Source organism: Lycorma delicatula, chromosome 6, assembly GCF_047948215.1.
Source record: "Lycorma delicatula isolate Av1 chromosome 6, ASM4794821v1, whole genome shotgun sequence".
Classification (NCBI taxonomy): domain Eukaryota; kingdom Metazoa; phylum Arthropoda; class Insecta; order Hemiptera; family Fulgoridae; genus Lycorma; species Lycorma delicatula.
Window position 1 is genome coordinate 84,445,444 of NC_134460.1, and position 21,882 is coordinate 84,467,325.

Consider the following 21,882-nt stretch of genomic DNA (forward strand, 5'->3'; position numbering starts at 1 on the left):
GAGCATACAGGAAAGTTAAGGAAAATTTTGGGGTACATAAATTAAAATCTAATACTGTGTTAAACAAAGATGGTACACCAATATATAATACGAAAGGTAAAGTCGATAGATGGGTGGAATATATTGAAAAGTTATACGGAGGAAATGAATTAGAAAATGGTGTTATAGAGGAAGAAGAGGAAGTTGAGGAGGATGAAATGGGAGAAACAATACTGAGATCTGAATTTAAGAGAGCATTAAAAGATTTAAATGGCAGAAAGGCTCCTGGAATAGACGGAATACCTGTAAAATTACTGTGCAGTACAGGTGAGGAAGCGATTGATAGATTATACAAACTGGTGTGTAATATTTATGAAAAAGGGGAATTTCTGTCAGACTTCAAAAAAAGTGTTATAGTTATGATACCAAAGAAAGCAGGGGCAGATAAATGTGAAGAATACAGAACAATTAGTTCAACTATTCATGCATCAAAAATCTTAACTAGAATTCTATACAGAAGAATTGAGAGGAAAGTGGAAGAAATGTTAGGAGAAGACCAATTTGGTTTCAGGAAAAGTATAGGGACAAGGGAAGCAATTTTAGGCCTCAGATTAATAGTAGAAGGAAGATTAAAGAAAAACAAACCAACATACTTGGCGTTTATAGACCTAGAAAAGGCATTCGATAACGTAGACTGGAATAAAATGTTCAGCATTTAAAAAAAATTAGGGTTCAAATACAGAGATAGAAGAACGATTGCTAACATTTACAAGATCCAAACAGCAATTGTAATAATTGAAGAACATAAGTAAGAAGCCATAGTAAAAATGGGGGTCCGACAAGAATGTTTCCTATCCTTGTTACTTTTTATTCTTTACATAGAACTAGCAGTTAATGATGTTTAAGAACAATTTAGTTCCAGAGTAACAGTACAAGGTGAAAAGATAAAGATGCTATGATTTGCTGATGATAAAGTAATTCTAGTTGAGAGTAAAAAAGATGTAGAAGAAACAATGAACGACATGGATGAAGTCCTACACAAGAACTACTGTATGAAAATAAACAAGAACAAAACAAAAGTAATGAAATGTAGTAAAAATAATGTAGATGGACCACTGAATATAAAAATAGGAAGAGAAAAATTATGGAGGTAGAAGAATTTTGTTATTTGGGAAATAGAATTAATAAAGACGAACAAAGCAGGAGTGATAAAAAATGCCGAATAGCATAGGTAAAACGAGCCTTCAGTCAGAAATACAATTTGTTCACATCAAAAATTATTTTAAACGTCAGGAAAACATTTTTGAAAATATATGTTTGGAGTATATGGAAGTGAAACTTGGATAATGAGAGTACCTGAGAAGAAAAGACTAAAAGCTTTAGAAATGTGGTGTTATAGGAGAATGTTAAAAATCAGATGCGTGGATAAAGTGACAAATGAAGAGGTGTTGTGGGAAATTAATGAAGAAAGAAGCATTTGGAAAAATATAGTTGAAAGAAGAAACAGACTTATAGGCCACATTTTAAGGCATTCTGGAATAGTTGCTTTAATACTGGAGGGACAGGTAGAAGGGAAAGCTTGTGCAGGCAGACAATATTTGGAATATGTAAAACAAATTGTTAGGGATGTAGGATGTAGGGGTTATACCGAAATGAAACGACTGGCACTAGGTAGGGAATCTTGGAGAGCTGCATCAAACCAGTCAAATGACTGAAGGCAAAAAAACATAAAAATTTTCGATTGCACGGTTTGCAGCTGGTGTAGCCGTGAGGTTTAACGCACCAGGAACTGAGTCAACCGAGCGTTCGAAACCCAGCCAGACTAAGTTATTTTTTTACACTTAAAATATTATTCATTATTTAATTCTACCGCTCACCTGTGACGTCACAAAATAACATCGACTACAACAGCATTTTTTGGGGTAGAGGTGAGATTTTGTAAAAGTTTTTTTTCAGATATTGTTATTTTTTAATTGTTAACCATGTGCCTAAGAATGACCTTAATTATGCGAAATCTCGAGATACTGAGGAAATCTTGGGATACTGAAATCTTGAGATACTTGCTCTACAGCCTCATCCCTTTAACCTTTTAAGTTCAAAATCTAATTGCATCTATGTCCTGTATATAAAAGTAATCTGATCAAGTTTGATCAAAAGCGGTCCAGTAGTTCTGGAGATAAATATGGCGATGTAGAGCCCAACACCGAACGCACATACGAACATTAACATCCGGAATATTTCCATCCTGTTTTTTGGGTTCCTTAGGTGTCAAAACGTCAAGATTTGATAAAAACCGCATATATCCAAATTGGGTCGATTACAATACTATCCCTTCTAGAGCTACAGCGCTATCTAGATGAGAAAGTAATTAAAAAATAGACGGAATAGGAAGCATTTTTATATGTTTATACAATGGACATGTTTTCTTAAGTTTCCACAAACTTTCATTTAAAATTGCATTTTTTAAAAATTTTAGTTCCTTAATATGTTTTGTTGAATTTATACTTGATGAGAAAAGCAAAAAAATAAAATGTTTTTAACATAAGAGCTCCCATCCAAAATTTTTTTAAATTATATTTAAAAAAAAATATTGCAAATTTTATTATTCCATTATTATTCATCATTTTTTTATTTGAAGAGTTTTTATTTGTCTGAAAATAATCATGAAAATAGCAGATTATAAAAAAATTAAAATAAAAAATTCTAATTCTATGCAGGTATTTTTCAATGAAAATCATTTTTCAAAGTATAGAATGTTTTTTCAGACGACTGGTATGTAAACAGAACCGAAATCTTAGCTAAAAAGTGCTAATTAAATAATCTGAATTATGTTACGCTAACAAACATTTTTATTCAATTTTTGTAAATACAGATTATCTTAAAGTATAATTAAAGAAAAATTGTCTAAATTGGAAACCTTTTTTATCTCTATTTAAATTTATTTTTTTATTTACTTTTTTTGGTGTATTTACTCGTTGTAAAAGAAATCCATAAATTGAGCGAGAAATTTTAGGCATTCTCCGAAACTGTTGACACACACACAGGCCCGCGCACACACACGTACATATAGGGGTAAAAAACCTCGTCTGCAAAGTTTTAATTTTTCAGGATATCAAGAAGTCTTTTTTGATGAGGATTTAGGGCCAGGGGCAAAAAATCTAAATGGTTTTTTTTATTCGTATGCAAGTGACAATAGTTAAGTTTCTTTTTCATTAAACTAATGTACTATTTAGAATTCTTTAATAAAATCTCTACTTAAAAAATTATTATTTAAATATAATTAATGATTTAAATAGATATATCTAAATTTAATTCATGAAATAATTTTATTCAGTTTAGTATACTGTTTAACAAGACCTGACTATTTTCTATTCAGTATACATAATAGGTATTCATTTTACGCGTATGAATAGTGTATAAGACATAAAGAGGGTTGTTGAAGTGCATGGAATAGGAACCTTACTGTGGTTATAACAGTAGACAACATTGAGAGAGCAGCTGATGTCTGTGAGATTTATCAGAAATAGGTATTCTTTTTAACTCCCCACCCGTTTGTTGCTGCGAATACGAAAAGTTAAAGCATGCGCAGTAGTATCCCTTTTAAAGCTCCCTCTTCCCAGAATTCAGCATCACACCGACACCAGTCGTCGCTATTCTGTTAACATCACTGTTATTTTGGTTCTGTCTTAATCGTCACTTGTTTACAATATTACATATTATCATTTAACTTCCTCTGGAAGCTATCGACTTCACATAACCTATAAGTAAGTGAAATAATTTTAATTAATTAATATATAAATTAAGATAAGATTCAGTGATATATAATTTCCATTCACAAAATACCTGAACCGATTCATTCCCTTCATTTTAGGGATGATAGTTCATTGTTCGCACATTTTTAAAATCATTATTCATTTTAAGCATATCGTTGATTAACCTCTTCGAAGATGATTAAATAAATAATAGCTTATAATTTTATAAAGTAAACTAATAATACACCCTTATGAAAGTGTTACATTATTTTAAGATTTGATCATCCAATAAGTTTATAGTTGGTGCATTTTTTTCAAGCAGTGAATAATTATTTTAATAAAGTCTCTTTTGCACTACTATACGCAGTTTATTATTACGTAGTTTCTTTTTTTAAATATCTAAAAGTAATTACACATGGAGTTATTTAAATAACTAAAAACGTTTAGTAATCAACGTAACTAAAATTTATAGCTTGGTTTTGCAATGAACATAATTTTAAAATCGTTTGTTGTTAATTTTTATTTAAAAGATATGAAATTTCTTTTATTTATCCATCACTAATTTAAACATATAATCTTCATTTTATTTTTAAAAACACAGAGATTGGAAAATATTTAAATGCATGATGAACTTATACTTTGTCAATCTAGCTAATCTCCACGATCAAGAGATAGCATTTCTGTCTCTCATACGAGAAGTTCAGGGTTCAAATCCCCCCAGTCTGTTTGTCATTTTCATATGCTACAAAACTCATTTCTCATTATTATATACAAATGTAATGATGACAGCCTATTGTTATTAGAGAAAATAAGTAAATTAAAGATAACGAGCTGACCAGTTGATACAAAAGTGGGCTTATAATTGTGAATTTATTAATATTAGTTCTCTGGTGATTTTTTTTTTTTAATTTGTTTTATTTTTCTTACTTTAATACGTTTTTCAATATATTTGACAAAACTAAATAAGAAAATTAAATCTAGTCATAGGTAAAAATTAAATGTTTTGTCTTTTGCAGTTAATTCAGATGTAATATTTTTGATTGAGAAAATGTTTATTTAAAAAAAAAAAAAAAACAATTTAAATTGAAGAAATATCGTTTTTTTTTTGTAATTGTGAATATTAATGTTTTTTTTAACACTTAAAATCACCTTCGTAATATAACAAAAATAAACGTCCTTAAGAAAAAGGCTAAGTAATTTAAACACGTAGAAATACTTAATTTTTTTATAAATTTTGTTCATAAAAGATTGTGAAATTTATTTATTAAGCATTCTTTCAAAGTTTCGTTCATGTTACGTTAATAGTTAGTATTCTATATTACATCATGACCTAATACGTTGTAATAGTTAACACGTTCATTGATAAATAATTCTTTACACTGCTCTTGAACGATATCAACAATAAATTATATCTTTATTTTTCCTTGTGTATTTTTTCTGCTGCTTGTTTTTTTCATTATTATTATCTGACAGTTAGTTAACTATAATATGGGGATACATTTTTTAACTCAGGGTTCATAGAACTAAAGAAAATAGAAATTATTTTTTGTTCGTATGCATGTTTTTTATATGTATGTATTTGCTTCTACTTTGATTAATAACTCGAGGTTGGTTAAACCAAAAATATTTAAATTAGGTGTAATTACGTCTCTACAATTGATGCTACTGAATTTTAAATGTCAGGATCCTAAGCGTGGGGAAATACAAATGGATGAAGGATCATATTTTATATGGGGCTGAATTTAATGAAAAAAATATTATTCTCACGAGTTTTATGCTGTTTGAAAATTATTAAAATTTTATCTTATCAAATTTTTCCCAGAATGTCTTCTATTAATTTTTTTTTCAATTAAAAATATTGATTCTAATCGAAATTTTCAGCTTACTCTAAATTTGTTGCATTTATTTGTTACTTATTACTATAATGCATTGTTTCCATTAACTTTTACATTTTTGCTCTCAAAAAGGTAAATAACTGGATTGGATTAGATCTACCCAAAATTATTATTTGTATTTCGAGGCCTAATAATCTAAAATCTTAAACTTGGTGGGTACGCTTGTAAATGTATCAAATAAAATGTTTATGAGACAATACAGTCCATTCAGTTGTAACAATATGCGCTACGCTTGCACACTGTTGTCTGTTTTTGCGGATCTATTTCAACAGGTACAACGTTCTATTACTACGCTGTCATATATATTTAACTTTAGTAAAACAATTTGTTAAGTTTATGATCGCGTAAATATCTGTTAAATTTTTTTATGTAGGCTTCATGAACATTACAAAGTATGTAGGATCAGAGTTAATGAAAGAATTGTGTAATTTTTTTAAAGTAATATTTAGTCTACAAAAGAAAAATGTGTTTTTTTTTCAAGCATTGTTTACTTAGGAATTTGTAAATGTTTACCTTTCTTTTAACTTTATTTTTATACTGATTTTCTAATTTATAAGTAGTTAGATTTTTGTGTGCTAATGTAGTCAGCGAATAAAAAAAATACACTAGTACGTACAAACACAAACGTGAGCGCGTTACACACACACACACACATCTTTTTTTATCGAGTTTGTCTATAAGTAGTTTTATTCTTGTGTGCTAATGTAGTCAGTTACAAAAATACGCACAAACGCGCGCGCAATATGTGTAATATATATTTTATCACAACTTAAATAATTATCTATAATATCTCTTTTATTAAAAAAAACTTACACGTTTTAAAATTTGTTGGTACAACCAATGAAGTGTAAGACATCCTTACTTATCTTAAAACCAAAAACCTTACTAGTTTTAATGTAAAACCTATGATCTAAATTTCGTTTGATCGTGGTATTTTCCAGACGATGACTAAATTGGGATTGATTAATCTTTAAATTAGTGCCGTTGATCGATTCCTAGCTACAAAAGTACACTGTAGAAAGATAAGTTGAATTCCATGTAAAATCAACTTTAGGGTTATCGTTACTTAAACTTGGAACTGTACTTTATCTTCACAGAATAAATATAATAATGTATGTTTATTAAGAAAGATTAGGAGTTTATCTCGGCGCTCTTGGGCATTAGGATAAACACCTCTGTACAGCCACCAGGCAGGAAAGAGAGTCCTCCTCTCCATTAAACACGGATTCCAAGAACGTGTTAACTGAAAGAAGTTTCTATTTCATAATGTTCAAGTGTGCTAAGATGTAGTTATTTTCTACGGAATATGAACACGGCAGTAACTTTAATTTTGGTGAATTTGTGATTTACATCTATAAAATGGTCGGCAAACGTTAATTGTGAAGTATTTTTGTGACCGTTGGATCTTTTAACTGCGTTCTGTTTGTCCAATGTAGAAAACTGTGAAGCTGAAGCAGTCAGTACATATTTTCTATTTTGTTTGCTAAGTGAGTTTGTTTTATTTCATTCAAAAGGCTCCATTGTACATAGTATTTTAAAATTTGTATATGTAAACTTAACGTATTTTTCGTGTACATTTTGCGTTGAGGCAACAAATAATGAAAGAGATTTTAGACAGTTAAAATTATTTTGTGTGATCTTTTGGTGACATGGGTTTATTTAGTATCTGTAATTATCATCCTATGAAAACTCGAAAATTTATGAGTTTGGGTGGTTTGAAATGTTATTAAGTCTGTTTGTCGTTGGTTTTCTATATATTATAGAAAGCCTTTTAAAACTGAAAACAAATATCTAATATAAAATCACAGATTTCCGTCGCGGAGTGATAGTGTCTCAATCTTTCATCAGGAGGTCTCGGGTTCGAATCCCGATCTGGAATGGCATTTTTCATAAGCTACAAATTTCCATTTTTATATTCCCATGTACAAGTTACTTTGTAAGATTCTATGATGAATTCATTTAAATTTGAATATATTTAATCGTGAGTGAATGATTTGTATTATTGCAAATTCTGTTACATTCTGTAACAGAATTCAGTATTATCGTCAACTAGCTATGCGAATAGGCGTTTATAGAATCTTATTTCAAATCCTGAATAAAATAAATATCTTCAACATGAATTTAAAGTTTCTGTTAAAAGTATGCTTTGTTTATCAGAGGTAAATTAATCACACTCTTTCAGAAATGGATGACTGAATGTGAGCTAATTACATATTATAAGCCAACTTGCTGTGAGACAAATTAAAAAAAAAAGTTTAATTAGTCAATATTTTAATATTGTACCACCATTAATATTTTACCATTGTACCACTATTTAAAATAATAAAATTGTTAATCGAGTGTCATCAGTTAACCTGGATATGTTAACCTTGTAAAAAGAGTATTGTAGATGTATTATTTTTGTTATTATTATATAGCGAATGAAGTACTAAAATATCGCGCACCCAGTAAAATATCATCGTAAGCCTAATATGACAGTTTTGAGAAAAAGCTAGTTAAAGTATTAAAAAGCCAGAATAGTATAATAAAATATATATTTTCACGGACATTATAAAGTACATAAAATAACTTTCCATAAAACAACCATGTTTAAAAAAATTACTTTATTAAAAATATAGAACTTACAACAGTATTTTGCTGGCAATAACTCGAAAGTATGAAATAGAAACTAAGTTAAGATTATTTTATTAGAGAAAATCCTAAATGAAATCCTAATTTATCCTATTAAATATAATTACAGATCATGTTTTAATAAATTATAAAAAGTGACCCAGTAATCCAGATTAATATTAGAAAGAATTGTTAGTCAATTAAAAGAAAAATTGACAGTTACAGAAACATTGTATTACAAAAAAAAATTTGAATAATTAATTAAAATAAGTTATAATGCAGGTTCTTCGTGATAATGATACTAACAACTGTTTGACTTTTCATTTTTATTAAGAAGAAGAAAGAAGCAAAATAAAATAATTGTCTTATTACAAATATTAATATTTTGATGTAGTTACGCCGGGTTAGTCTAGTGGTTAAACTCGTCATCGCAAAATCAGCTGATTTTCTAAGTCTAAAGTTCTAAGTTTCTAATTCTTGGAAAGTCCTTTTATACGGATTGAATGCTAGACTATGGATACTTTGGATACTATAGTTCTTTAGCGGTTGGGTTTCAATTAACCATACTACTCAGGAGTGGTCGACCTGAGTCTGTTCCAGATTACATATTTACCGGTACATTTACATTTAAATTACACTACATCTGCAGCTACGTCAGACCTGGCAAGCCGGTAGTAGTAACTGCATTTGCGTATATATACACACACTCAGACCCGTCAGTAATTGGAAAACTGGTTGGAGAAATATAATGTATGTTAAGATCGAAATACATTAAGAAATCAGCTGTAATATTACTCAGCTGAGTAATATTACTGCATGCCAGTTGTAATAATATTAATAATTAAAATCAAATTAAGCCAGTTTAAATACAGTGTTAAGTTATGATTTATACCAAATAAAAAAAACAAAAAAACTAAATTCAAATTTATTAAAATTCGCATTGTATTGGAAAATATAATAATTTTGTGTTTTGAACGAAGTAAATTTTTATTTGATGTGAAGTATTACCAAGACATTAAATTGAAATTTACGGGTTAAATTCTGATAGACTATCAATCATTTGCGCAATCCGCCGAGTTAGAATACATAACTTATATAATTTAGGAATGTAATTTAGGTTAACGTGTTGCAAAGAAAAATATAAAAATTTAATTTTTAAGATTCCTAATTACGTACGTTACGCGATCCTTTCGGTTTACTGTAACTAACAAATAACTCAAAATAGTTTTTATTTATAAATAATTATACTGTTAGAATCATGAAGATATTTTTCTGTGCCCTTATAATTTTAATCTAAGAAATGTTGAATTTGATAATCGTTGATTTATTTATATAAATTATCTTTTTATCGACTTTTCTAGAAAAGTACCGTATTACCTTCGTCCTCGTGGTGTGAGTGGGGGATGAAAATTAATTTTCTGTATGTTTTGAGATATGAGAAGCGCAAAAATATCATTCACTTAAAGGAAAGCGGTTTCCTTATATATTTATTTACAGGCCTATGTATAAAATTTTATGGTTCGGGAAATCTCAAAAACTACTTAATTTAATTGAAAATTAGATATGCTTTAGTAGTGCATTTGATGTTGTGCATGTGAAAATTGGTTGAGTCGTTCTGGAGTTATGCCCAATTTAAGGTCAAAAAATTGAGCGGGGCAATTTAGAAGCGTGGATCGTTATGTTGCTGCAAGTTGGAACCTTGACGTTTCTTTATCTGCGGTATCTATTGTTGAATTAAATACGATATATTTTTCCAAGTACTGAAATTTTTATTGTACTTTTTAAATTTTTTTATTACAGTGCGTTTTTGATGTGTAATTATTTTTTATGCATCATAGTTATTTTTTTGTTTGTAAAATTTTAGATTAAAATGAACTGATACTTTTTCAAAAGGAAACGAAATAAAATAACAAGTTGGTCTTCTTGCGCAGAACTGTGCAACATTTTTTAAAAATTCGCTAGTACTTTTCACGAATAATATTTTCAATTACCTTTTTTCTACTCTTTTTAACTTCCATCAACAAATAAATTAATCCTGGATGTATATGAATTTCACTCATTAATTATTCATCTTTACCTATATTATAATATTCATTGGAAGCCTACCACTCTCAGTCTATTAAAAATTTCCTGATACAGGCCCGTTAATTTAACCCAAAAATTTTTAATTTCTGCATTTACAATTTCTTTTTTTTACAGACTGTAATAATTTGTACTGGTTTTCGTAATTCACCAGATATCCGATTCAATGAACCTTAGAACGAACTAATAATACAACAATAAATAAATAATATTAACTGTGTAATTATAAATATAATGAAGTAAAATTTTTTATTACAATTTTATCGCTTAATTTTACAGTTGTAAAGCACAGCTGTATTATGCATTTGAAATGCAGTTCTGTTACTTAGGTTTATTAGAAAGTATAAAATAGTAAAGTTTCCTTTTTTATAACTGCCTTCAGAAAATGGAACAGGTTCTTAATTCGACCAATATGTATTATTTAATGCATATTCACCTGTAACACATCAAAAAATGGACCGATTTTGATCCTTTTATTTATTATTATTATTTTTTTTTTTTTGAGAACGTTCCACTGATGTTCTCGTACAATTTTACCTAATAACTTAAAAGGAAATTTTTTAAACGGAAATATTTCATAGTCTCTTCTTAACAATTAAAACATATTTTTCCTTTTTTTACTTCCTTGTACGAAGTAAGTAATTGTGATCGCGAAAAATTTCGGTTTTCAGATTTCAATAGAAATATCCATTTTGACCATCCCTGAATTTATTTTGACTAGTTTCGGCGTGACGTCTGTACGTACGTACTTATTATGTACGTATCTCGCATAAATAAAAAAACGATTAGCCATAGGATGTTGAAATTTTGGATTTAGGACTATTTAACATCTAGTTATGCACCTTCTCTTTTGATTGTAATCGAATGAACCAAAAATGTTTAAAAAAATCCAAAATCTAAAAAATTTGGATTTTTGACTTTTTATTAACTGCAGTAATAAGCCCACATTGAGAGCTTTTCAATGCTATATCATTAGTGGTACTTATTTTCATTGTTCCAGATTTATATCCAAATAAAATTTTAATCAATGAAATATTTTTATCTTACAGGGGGAAGGCGCATCGGTTCAAATCAGACATCTCCTTTTCTTTTTTTAACTTTTTTAATTTAAACATATAGATTTAATTATTAACCTCTGATTGTAAAAAAAAAAATGTACAATAAATAATAATTCAATAACAATAAAAAAATCAGAAGTTTTTAAATGAAATAAAATTTTATGTACTTTGCATTTAAAAAATAAAGTATATATGTAATTTAATAGGCGTACAAGGAAGTCATGTGGTGTTTACATCAACGTTTTTTTATAATTAATTAATCGCTGAGGGTAACACTTTAAAAAATTATAATTTGTAAACATTTTAATAAGATATTTATTTTAAAACCTTATTTTAGGGTTCCACTTTTGTGAATAATACAAATCACCAAATTTATATTTGGAATCTATTTTATCTTTTAAATAATTCTTATCGTTTCCACGAGGAAGAGGTGAAAGTTAGAGTTAGCAACATAGTCAATTTAGGAGAATAAAAATACACTTAATTATTTTGACGTTATCATTTTTAAGTGCAACTAGATAACTACACAAACTATTGATAACGACACAAATAATGAATTATAGTGTAACGTTTATTTATTTGTGTCATATAATTATGTATTTTTTAGTTATCAAAGTAACCTACTTGTATTACTCTAGAATAATACACTGCTTATATTGTAAAATGGTTTGTTTTTATTATTTTCAACTAAAATATGTGATTATTTTATTGTTTTGTTATTTTCCGTCATAAATTTGAATTAGTAATATGCCTAATGATTTTTATAATTTCTTTTCTTTATTATTCCATTAACTAAAGATTCTACCATCATAGAGATATATTTAGAAGTTAATGCAATAACCACTATTATATTAGTATGTTTGAGACTTTATGGTTACCAAAGATGGTTTAGCAATGCTCAGAAACAAAAGATCCCATAAAAAGCACGAGGGAAATTGAGATATGAATTTTTCTTCTTTCCCAAGGAATCTCTCTTGTTACTGAGTTAATACATTATTGTATTTGAAGACATTAAGCTATTGTAATATAGTTGACTTTCAGTATTAAAAGAACACAGTACAGAATAAAATTTCAGTAAGAGCAAACTGCTAGCTTCTTGTCCCTTAAATATACTTTACAGCCATAGAAAAAATTGGGATAGATTGTTTAAAGAAACAAATTAATCTATCTTTTCTTTTTTAAAACAGTATACATATATATATGTGTACTACTAATAGTTTCTCAAAGGACTAATTGTATTTTTATAAATATATATATATATATATATATTACATTGCGTGATTAATATATATATATATATATATATTACATTGCGTGATTAATTGTAAAGTTTTTCTTGAAATCCTTAATTTTATTGGTTATTTCATGTGAAACAACATAATTCAATTCAGTTTAATGCACTTAGAGATAATTTAGAGTGTTATTATTTAACACTATTATCAGTAAGCACTTCTAAAAAAATGTATAGAACTAATTCAGAGTAATCTATTGGTATATATTTCCTCATTGATCAATGGATTTTTACGATTTCTTAAAATTATTATATATATCATATACTTCAGATTTTTTTTTAAATTTTGAATATTATTCAAAGCCAATAAATATAAGTGTTTAGTTATTTTTAAATATACTATATCACGTTAGTGTAAATATGGGAAGTTGTTTATATAAAATTTCATTTTATATATCATACAATATACAAATTCAATTGGTTTGCTAGAAATACTCTCTCTCTCTCTCTCTCTATATATATATATATATATATGTGTGTGTACAGAGTGTTTCTAAAATGGTGAGCTGGCTATACTTTTTCGGATTCTACTTTTAAAACTAAACAAAAAATATCCTTAGGAAAAATGGCAATTTCTCTTTCGTTTTCCCCCTGTTCACCATTTTGTTATTTTTATAATGATTTATATCTCAATTTCGGATGGACGAATCACATTAATATTTGGTAAGCGTCTTGGTAATAAAGTTTTAAAATTAGAAAAAAAATTAGGACTTAAATACCTTCGCAAATTACAAAATGGCGGCCATGTTTATTTTTCAAGCCGTTATATTTCCATAAATATTAGTTTTATCAAAATTTATGATGTTATTATGTGTCTGTTTCCATGTCCTCCACTTTACGTTCAGTTTGATGAAGTATTAATTGTTTTTAGTTATTGCTAATTCTAGTATTGTAAATTAGTATCAAATTAAGTAATAATTTTCTCGCAGTAATAGATCTAATAATTATGATTCAAAAATTACAACATAATTTTCTCCCATAACTCGTCTATTTGTTAACCGATTTAAAAAAAATAAAATGTCATTTTGTGCAAAATAAAAGGCTTAATGTTTTAGCAATAACATAAATTTTGATAAAAATAATATTTATTTATGTAGATATAACGGATTGAAAAATAAACATATCCGCCATTTTGTAATTTGCGAAGATAAATTACAAAAAAATTTAAGCCCTGATTTTTTGATAATTTTAAAACTTTATTACCAAGACGCTTACCAAATATTATTGTGATTCGTCAAACCGAATTTGAGATATACATTTTTAAAAATAACAAAATGACGGATAGGAGGAGAACGAAGGAAAAATTGTCATTTTTCCTAAGGATATTTTTTGTTTATTTTTACAAGTAGAAACCGAAAAAGTATAGCCAGCCCACCATTTTAGAAATTTAGAAACACTCTCTCTCTCTCTCTCTCTTTCTCTCTGTGTATGTATATATATATATAAAACATGTCGTGAGTGATTCATAAACAACGCCCAGCAAAATCTACTGAAGATAAATTGATGAAAATTTGTATTTATGTTCTTCTTACGGTGTAAATACACACTAAGAAATAATTTTTGAAATTCCGAGTTAAAAGGGTTAAAATGGTGTAACAATGAAATTTACTATTTTTTTTTTTTTTAATTTCTGTGTAACAAACGAAGATATCAAGTTGATTTTTGGTATGTGTAATCTACATATGAATATCTAAAAATAAGTTTCTAGATTTTTAAAATTCGACCTTGAAAAGAATGAAGCAAGATCAAAAATATTTCGAACAATGATTGCAATTTTTTCCCATTTCCGATTATACTAAACGAGATATTCACTCAATTTGAACTTGCAAATACTCTTCAGATAAATATCTAAACACCCTTTTTCGGGGTTTTGAATTTTAATATTTTAAGGGATAAAAAAATAAATTTTTTTTTAACGTTTTATACTACCACTATTGAATCAATTTTTATGAGATTTATTGTGACCAAACTGTTGCTCTGAAGAAATTACAATAGAATAATAGTTTTTATAAATTGAAAAGGCTTTAATTTTTATTTTCATTATTATTCTCACAAGCATAAGTTTAATGAATATAGGGGGTTCAGAGGGCAGAGCCCCCTGACTAGATGGGAAGAACCTGATTCGCTCACCCTGACCGCGATAGGAAACGCAAGTAACTGTACAACGCGGGAGAAGCAGCAATGAGGATGCTAGTTATACATAAATCTAATTTATATTCTTTTATTATTGTATATGACGTATAAGTGTTATATAGATCATTGTCTGGAAGAAAATGACCTAAAATTTAGCTTCATTTTCTAAGATTGGTATGTATGTAGCTTCCTGTCCAAATTGTGGAAACTTTTAGTTTTTTTTTTTTAATATTTTATTGTGCAGGATAACGGTGAAATAACTTCTACAGCAGTTCATTCGAGGATGGAAAATATTTTTTTTCTGGACTATACAGAAAAATACTTTTTTTAGATTATGAAGAGAAATTTACCATACGAATGAAAAAACTCATAAGCGCATATATTATTTATTTTATTAGCTCTTTAATAAAGGTTAAATGTGTATTTATAACAAGAATAACTGTTTTAATTTACTTAACCAATTAAGTCGTGTGTTTTACATGACATGTTTACGATGTTTGTATTACTGCATACAAACTGTCTACATTACTTTAAAAATATTTCTCATTCAATTACTATGTTTCCTCGTTTACATAATTCTCTTTGCTTCCAAAAAATATGCGTATACCTTTTATAAAAAAAAAACATCAAAAAATAATAATAAACATACGCGCGCAACAGCTAAAATAAACTCATATTGAAATTTATTCCTCTTTTTTTTACTGCTATGTAAGGTTATACTTGTGAAGCCTTAAATTGTTACACTGTTTTAAATCTTTTGTCCTGTGAATCTGAATTACAAATATTACGCAGCTTTTTTTATAATTGACAACATAATAATTATCATACAAGATTATTTTTATTTATAAATTAAAAAAGTAATAATAAATAAATTATTCAATCGCGGTTATTAAATGTATTCTGTATTTGCACTAATTAATTTAGGTGTATCGATTTAATTTTTAATTTACGATATTGCTTTAACAGCATGCTGAACATACAAAGCGCTGTTAGTCAAAGTATTTCATTTATTTTCTGCGACAATAGGGCTGAAGACTGACGGGTAATCGATCAGACTGCTAAGTTATTTAATGCTACTATAATATAATTAAAATTATGTTTTTATTATATTTAATTTATTTTTTTGACCGAAATTTGAAAAAAAAGTATTACGTTATCAAATAAATAAAATACTCCAAGAAAAAGCTTCTTTTTTTTTTTTGATGTCATGAAATAATTATCATGTATTTCTCTTACTTTCTTTTTTAAATAGTAAATAAATATATATCTTAATAACGTGCTAATAATTTTTAAAATATGAATTAAGGAAACCGGTTGGCATCATAAAAAAATAATGGATGAAAATTAATTTTTTTTTTTTTAAGTGATTCTACATTGAAAATTTTATCAGAAACGAGATTTTCTAAAAAAAATTACAGTTAGTATTTTCCAGCCATTTAAAATTATTTCGTTAAATAAATTTAATTTGTAAGTGTAACATTTCAGTGCAAAATCTCATTATATAAAGAGGACGTCTTTTTCTTTTGTTCCCGAAAACCGCGAAACTACTGAAACAACCATTACGAAATTGTAACTGTAAATGTTTAATGATCTCCGGAATATTTACCGCTGTTCAAACTTCACCAGTCTCACTAATATGTAAATTATAATTAAAAAAGTATAAATAAATAACCTAGAACTTCTTTTACTAAATGCCATGTTTATATCGATTGTTGTATATGTCAATATCGACTTCTTCGGAAAATTATTATGTGATTTATTAAATTTAATGGCATTTTCAATAAAAGATCAATTTGTATTATTATCATAATATACGTAAAAACAAATTAGTTGATAATAAAATTAAAGAGAATTACGATTATTTTTACAACTGAAAGGTTTGTTATTCATCTAAATTAATTTATTTTATCCCGTAAATGTGAATAATGAAACCTCAAAAGAATAACAGCCCACACATAATTACTGGAAAACTATTTCCAGTTTTTGAAGTTCTGTACGCATACAGCACAAGTGAAGCAGCGACAGAGATGCTAGTTGCAGAATAAAACCTTTTTTTTTTTAAGTGGACCTCTCTCAATTTCTTAACGGTAAAATAAAAAAAAGATGTTATTAAATCTTTAGTATCCTATGAAGAATTTATTTAAATTTTAGTGAATATTAACAAAAATACATATTTTCTAAATATCCTGACTTCAGAAGATCTTTTTGAACGTAGTATAAAACTTCGAAAGAAAGCACGCTTTCACGTAAAATATTTAGAAAACTATTGTTTTCTATATTTATTTTCATCATGCTTAATTTTATTTAATTTAATTTTATCAATGAATTTTTGTAAATTTGATATATTCTATGCTATGTTTTTCTTAATAATAATGAGAAGCAGAGACGGATCGAGAAAATTCTTTTTAGAAGTATACTGGGAGGAGGTAAAGTTTATACTTAGCCAGTTGAGCCAATAAAATATTTTTGCGGAATAATAATTTTATTTGGCGTTTAAGGAGGATATGAATCTAAAATATATTAAATTTCCGTTGTGAAAACATCGTATGTTATTAGACGATTACTGGACTACTATCTTTGTACGATTCTATTAGATGATGGCTAGATCTACCCTTGTCGAATAGGTCTTGTTTTGAACTAAGAATAAGTAAAAAATTAAATACATTGTTTGGTTTCAAAATGTATCTTGTTTCATTCTTTTGATTATACCTATCACTTCAAAACAATGAATTCTGTAGATTTCCCCATTCTCTCGAAAATCCCGATAAAGACGCATCTATGCGTTGGCTAAAGGATGGGTCTCTATTTGGAGAAACTGAAGGGTTTATCCATGCCATCCAGGACCAGGTCATTGTGACAAAAAACTACAAAAAGTTCATAGAAAATCAGGATATCAGTGATGGGTGCAGAGTATGTCATCAACATCTGAAACAATTGATCATTTGATAACTGATGCTCCAATTTGGCTAACACGGAATATCTGCATCGCCACAATCTTACAATAAACATTGTTCGTCAGATATTGGCATTAAAATTAGGACTTGTAGATGACAGCGAGCATTGTTCTTATTATGAATATAAGGCCAAACAGGCCAGAATATAAGGCCAAACCTACATTGGAAAATGAGCATTATAGACTGTATTATAATCTCCCCATAGATGCTGACAAATTTGTTGCTGCAGTTAGGCCAGGCATGGTTCTACACAACATTAGAGAAAAAACTGCTCTTCTCATTGATGTCACTCACGTATCAGATCACAATATTAATAAGGCTGAAACAGATAAAATAATCAAATACAACCCTCTGGCAATAGAATATAAAGAAATTTACAAACTGAACTCAGTAGAAGTTATTCCCATTGTGATAACAGCAAACGGATTAATTAACAAAAATTTAAAGAAGTACATAGAAAGGTTGGCCTGGATCCTAAAGTCATAATTCCAAAAACCCAAAAATTGGTAATTCTGGAGACGTGCATAATTGTAATTACTGTGTTAAATGCACCACATTATTGAATGAGGTATACCCCTAATGGGCCCTCATACTGAAATTCCGGATGTGAATCTTCGAGACAAAAAATAATAGTACACAGGATTTTTACTTTCTAGCATCATAGCTCTTAAACTACGCTTCAAGAAGAAAAGTATGATGATAATCGTTCAAAAAATGGGTTATGAAACTTTTTTCATTCTTGAGATTTCATAACTCAGAGATTCAAAAAAAAAAAAAAAAATTCAGGGTAATGTTTGTATGTACATATTACATACGTACGTAAGTACTTGTGTCGGCGTGTTTGAAGTTTAATAACTTTTTACACGATAAATCGATTTTGATGAAATTTTGTACAGAGACTTGTGTACGTGGGGCACATTGTTAGTAAAAATTTGGGGTCAATATCTCCAGAGGCTAGGTCAGGTACGCAGTTTCTTTGTAGTTAATTTTCTCAAACCTTTGCAAACATAATCCCAGTTTATACGAGTATTAAGATGATATACTCGTAAATGGTACAAGTTTATCTTACCATTTAAAAAAAAATTACCTCCAAATTCTTTCCCTTCCCCAAAAATCACAAGATACCTTTTTATCTATTGCATATTTTTTAACCGAATTTTTTAAATTATCTATTAAAATATAGATTTTTTTTAATTTGTTAAACTTTTATATTACTTTTATATACTCGTATGAATAAACAACCAATGCCAGGAAAGTATGACAACTTTGTTGTCAGGTTTTTTTTTTTAATTATTGAGAAAAATCCAATCACAATACACATAAGATTTTATCAAATATTTCTAAACAGACTTAGGAGAAGATTTTTAAGAAGTTTTCTTTTATGGAAATATATTACAATATTTCTCGTTAATCGACTTGCGATTTTAGACCAATTTCTATAAATTGTTTTGTAGTTTGATCCATTAAAAAGTTTTGATTTCTTTTAATAATTTTTTATTTTCAGATTAAAGAATATTTATAACAAATGCATTAAAATCGGTTCGAATTTATTTTAGGATATTTCCAGACAAAAAAGCTGAAATAATATACGAACCAGATTTGATTAGAGGCTTTCATCCTCATTTCGTTGTATGAATAATAAAAACTTTATTGGCAAATTATTTATTACAGATTTCCTTATTTATTTTTTTGTATTAATTATGAAAGATAAATGTATATGCAAAATTATAGATATGTTTAATTCATGTGGGCTTATTTATGTAACATAAGAGGTATTCTATAAAAACTTACCAAGACAAGCGACAATTAATGGTTTCATAGCATGGTATATACTATGTGCTAGTAATATGTTATCGCTTTGTTATGAGATACCGTTGCATACAAACTTTTACAACTTTTAAAGTAGTACTTGTGAATAACTTTATTAAAATATTTAAAAGTTTATAAGTTATATTTAATTTTTTAAACTTTTTCCGTATACCATTTACTTAAATACAGTAATCGTTATTTTAAGGTTATTTCAATGACCTTGACTTTCCTTAAGTCATCAAACCAAATTTTATTTCTTTATTATTTTGAATTTTATTATGAATTATGTATAAAGATTTATTTGAAATTAATATAATATTAAATTGTTGACTTATAATATTTGTTTTAGTGTGATTAATCAATTTCTTTAATTTCTTTTTTTTAAAGCAAACATTACTATCAATAAAACTGTTTAAATTCAATAAACTACAATAATAAAAAAATAAATTCTATTATAAATCAAAAGATTTCTTTGTGATTATCGATAAATATGTTAATGTCGATAAATATACATAAAATAGTTATTTTTAAAGTAATGACATTTTAGTTTTTCTATTTTAGGATCACCAGAAGCAAAATCTAAATAAATAAAAAAGTACTTACTTGGGCACGTTATAGTATTTATACTAATAATTGAATGATGATTTAGAGAGAGCAATTTTTTAGACAGATTATAATCTCTTTTTTTATTGAATTGATGTGTAGTGTTAAGAACTCGATATCCCTGTAATTATTATTTTGAAAGTACAACAAACTGTCATGTAAAATTGGAAAAAAGTAATTTTTAACTAAGTAAAAAATAAAAAATGTTTTTCATTAAATCCATACGTATGTTTTGTGTTAAATTTTTACTTTTTATCAAATTGGCCAATTTTTTCTAAGAAAGTTTCTTCGGGGGTCACATTTTAAATTTGCAACTGAAAATGGAAACTTTTTTAAACGAGTTTATTTTTTTTCTTTCATAATCATTGGATAGCATTTGATTTATTGAATTATGTCATTCTCATATTCAAACTATTTTAACGCAAAAGCTCAAGAAAATTAATTGGAAAAATTAAAGTAAAAAGTATAAAAAATATTTTTTTTTTTCTAGAGAGTATATATTCAGTTTCATTTTCAGTCTCTTTACGACATTTTTTCTTCATTCCTTTGGTATTTTTATCAAGAAACTGGTTACTAATATTTTATTTACTTATAAATCACTCTTTTCGTACGGACAGCGTTTTGTGCGGGCCTTTCCATATTTCAAATAAACGTAAAATAAAAACAGAATGAAATAGAATATGCATTCAAAAAATAATAAAAATATGTTTATTTATTGATTCTCCAGTTACTACAGGCATACGCCCAATTTAGAGAAATTATTTTTTTATAAATAAATTTTTTTGCGTGTGAAAAAATGCCAAGCCTGACTGATATTCGTATCCAGAACACCTTCCGGATGAAAGGTAGGAACGCTACCGCTCCACCACGATCAGCATGAAAAAAAAAAAACACGAAAAGCAATCCTTTTTAATTCTTTTTTTTTTTTAATTTTTACATTTTGAAGTCGCCACCAAATTAAAAACTACCAACAATTTACTAATTTACTACCCACCACTTAATTTAGTGCTGGATTCTAAAATTTTAAATTTAATAAAAATTTAAGAAAGATTTTTTCTATTTTTTACCCTTTTTTTTGTCTATTGTAATTATTTATAATAGTTTTTTTAACTTTTTAAAAATAATACTGAGGTATAAATATAAAAAGTTAGTTTTGGAAAAATTATTTATGTCTTTAAAATTGCTATGAAAAAACTTTTTATACGATCTAACAATAAATGTATAAAGGTTTAGCGATTTTCTTCTTTTTTATCTTTATATGTCGGCTTTAAGTCGCATCCATATTTTAATTTTTCGATCCATAAATCCTACATTTCATTTTACTTTCATTTTACAACTTGGGCTTTTACTAGATAATTTTAAAAATAAAAATTTTTTTATTCAAACAGATTGATAATTTATTTAATTTCTCATGTAAATATTAAAGCGTTGAGTCATTGTTTTAAGTTCTAATAATGACCACGCTCATGGGTAAGATAGGGGTAGTCAAGGAAGTTCCACGTTAAGTCAATAAAATTTGCAACGTTGACTGAACATCATAATTTGTAAATGATGTTATGGGTTTACACTAAGCCCTTCCCTTCTTTTTAAAGAAATGGGAAGCATTTATGAAAAGTCTAGTTCATTTTTTGTCCATGAAACTTTTCTCTTCATTTATTTATTTAAATCTCTTCTTAAATTCACTTTTTTCTTTATATCCTCCTTTATTAATCTTCT

At 27.4% G+C, this 21,882-nt stretch overlaps 1 protein-coding gene across 5 annotated transcripts in view; it reads left to right on the top strand.

The window, feature by feature from the left end:
• The first annotated feature begins 3,608 nt into the window (after positions 1 to 3,608).
• The window catches only part of LOC142325983 (tubulin polymerization-promoting protein homolog), a 136,564-nt gene continuing 118,290 nt past the window's right edge, over positions 3,609 to 21,882 (top strand). For 2 of the 5 annotated variants that reach the window (XM_075368003.1, XM_075368004.1), the window contains exon 1: positions 3,609 to 3,743. The gene's annotated coding sequence lies outside the window, so the exon portion shown is untranslated. The remainder of the gene's footprint in view (positions 3,744 to 21,882) is intronic. The other 3 variants (XM_075368005.1, XM_075368006.1, XM_075368007.1) reach the window with 2 other exon arrangements.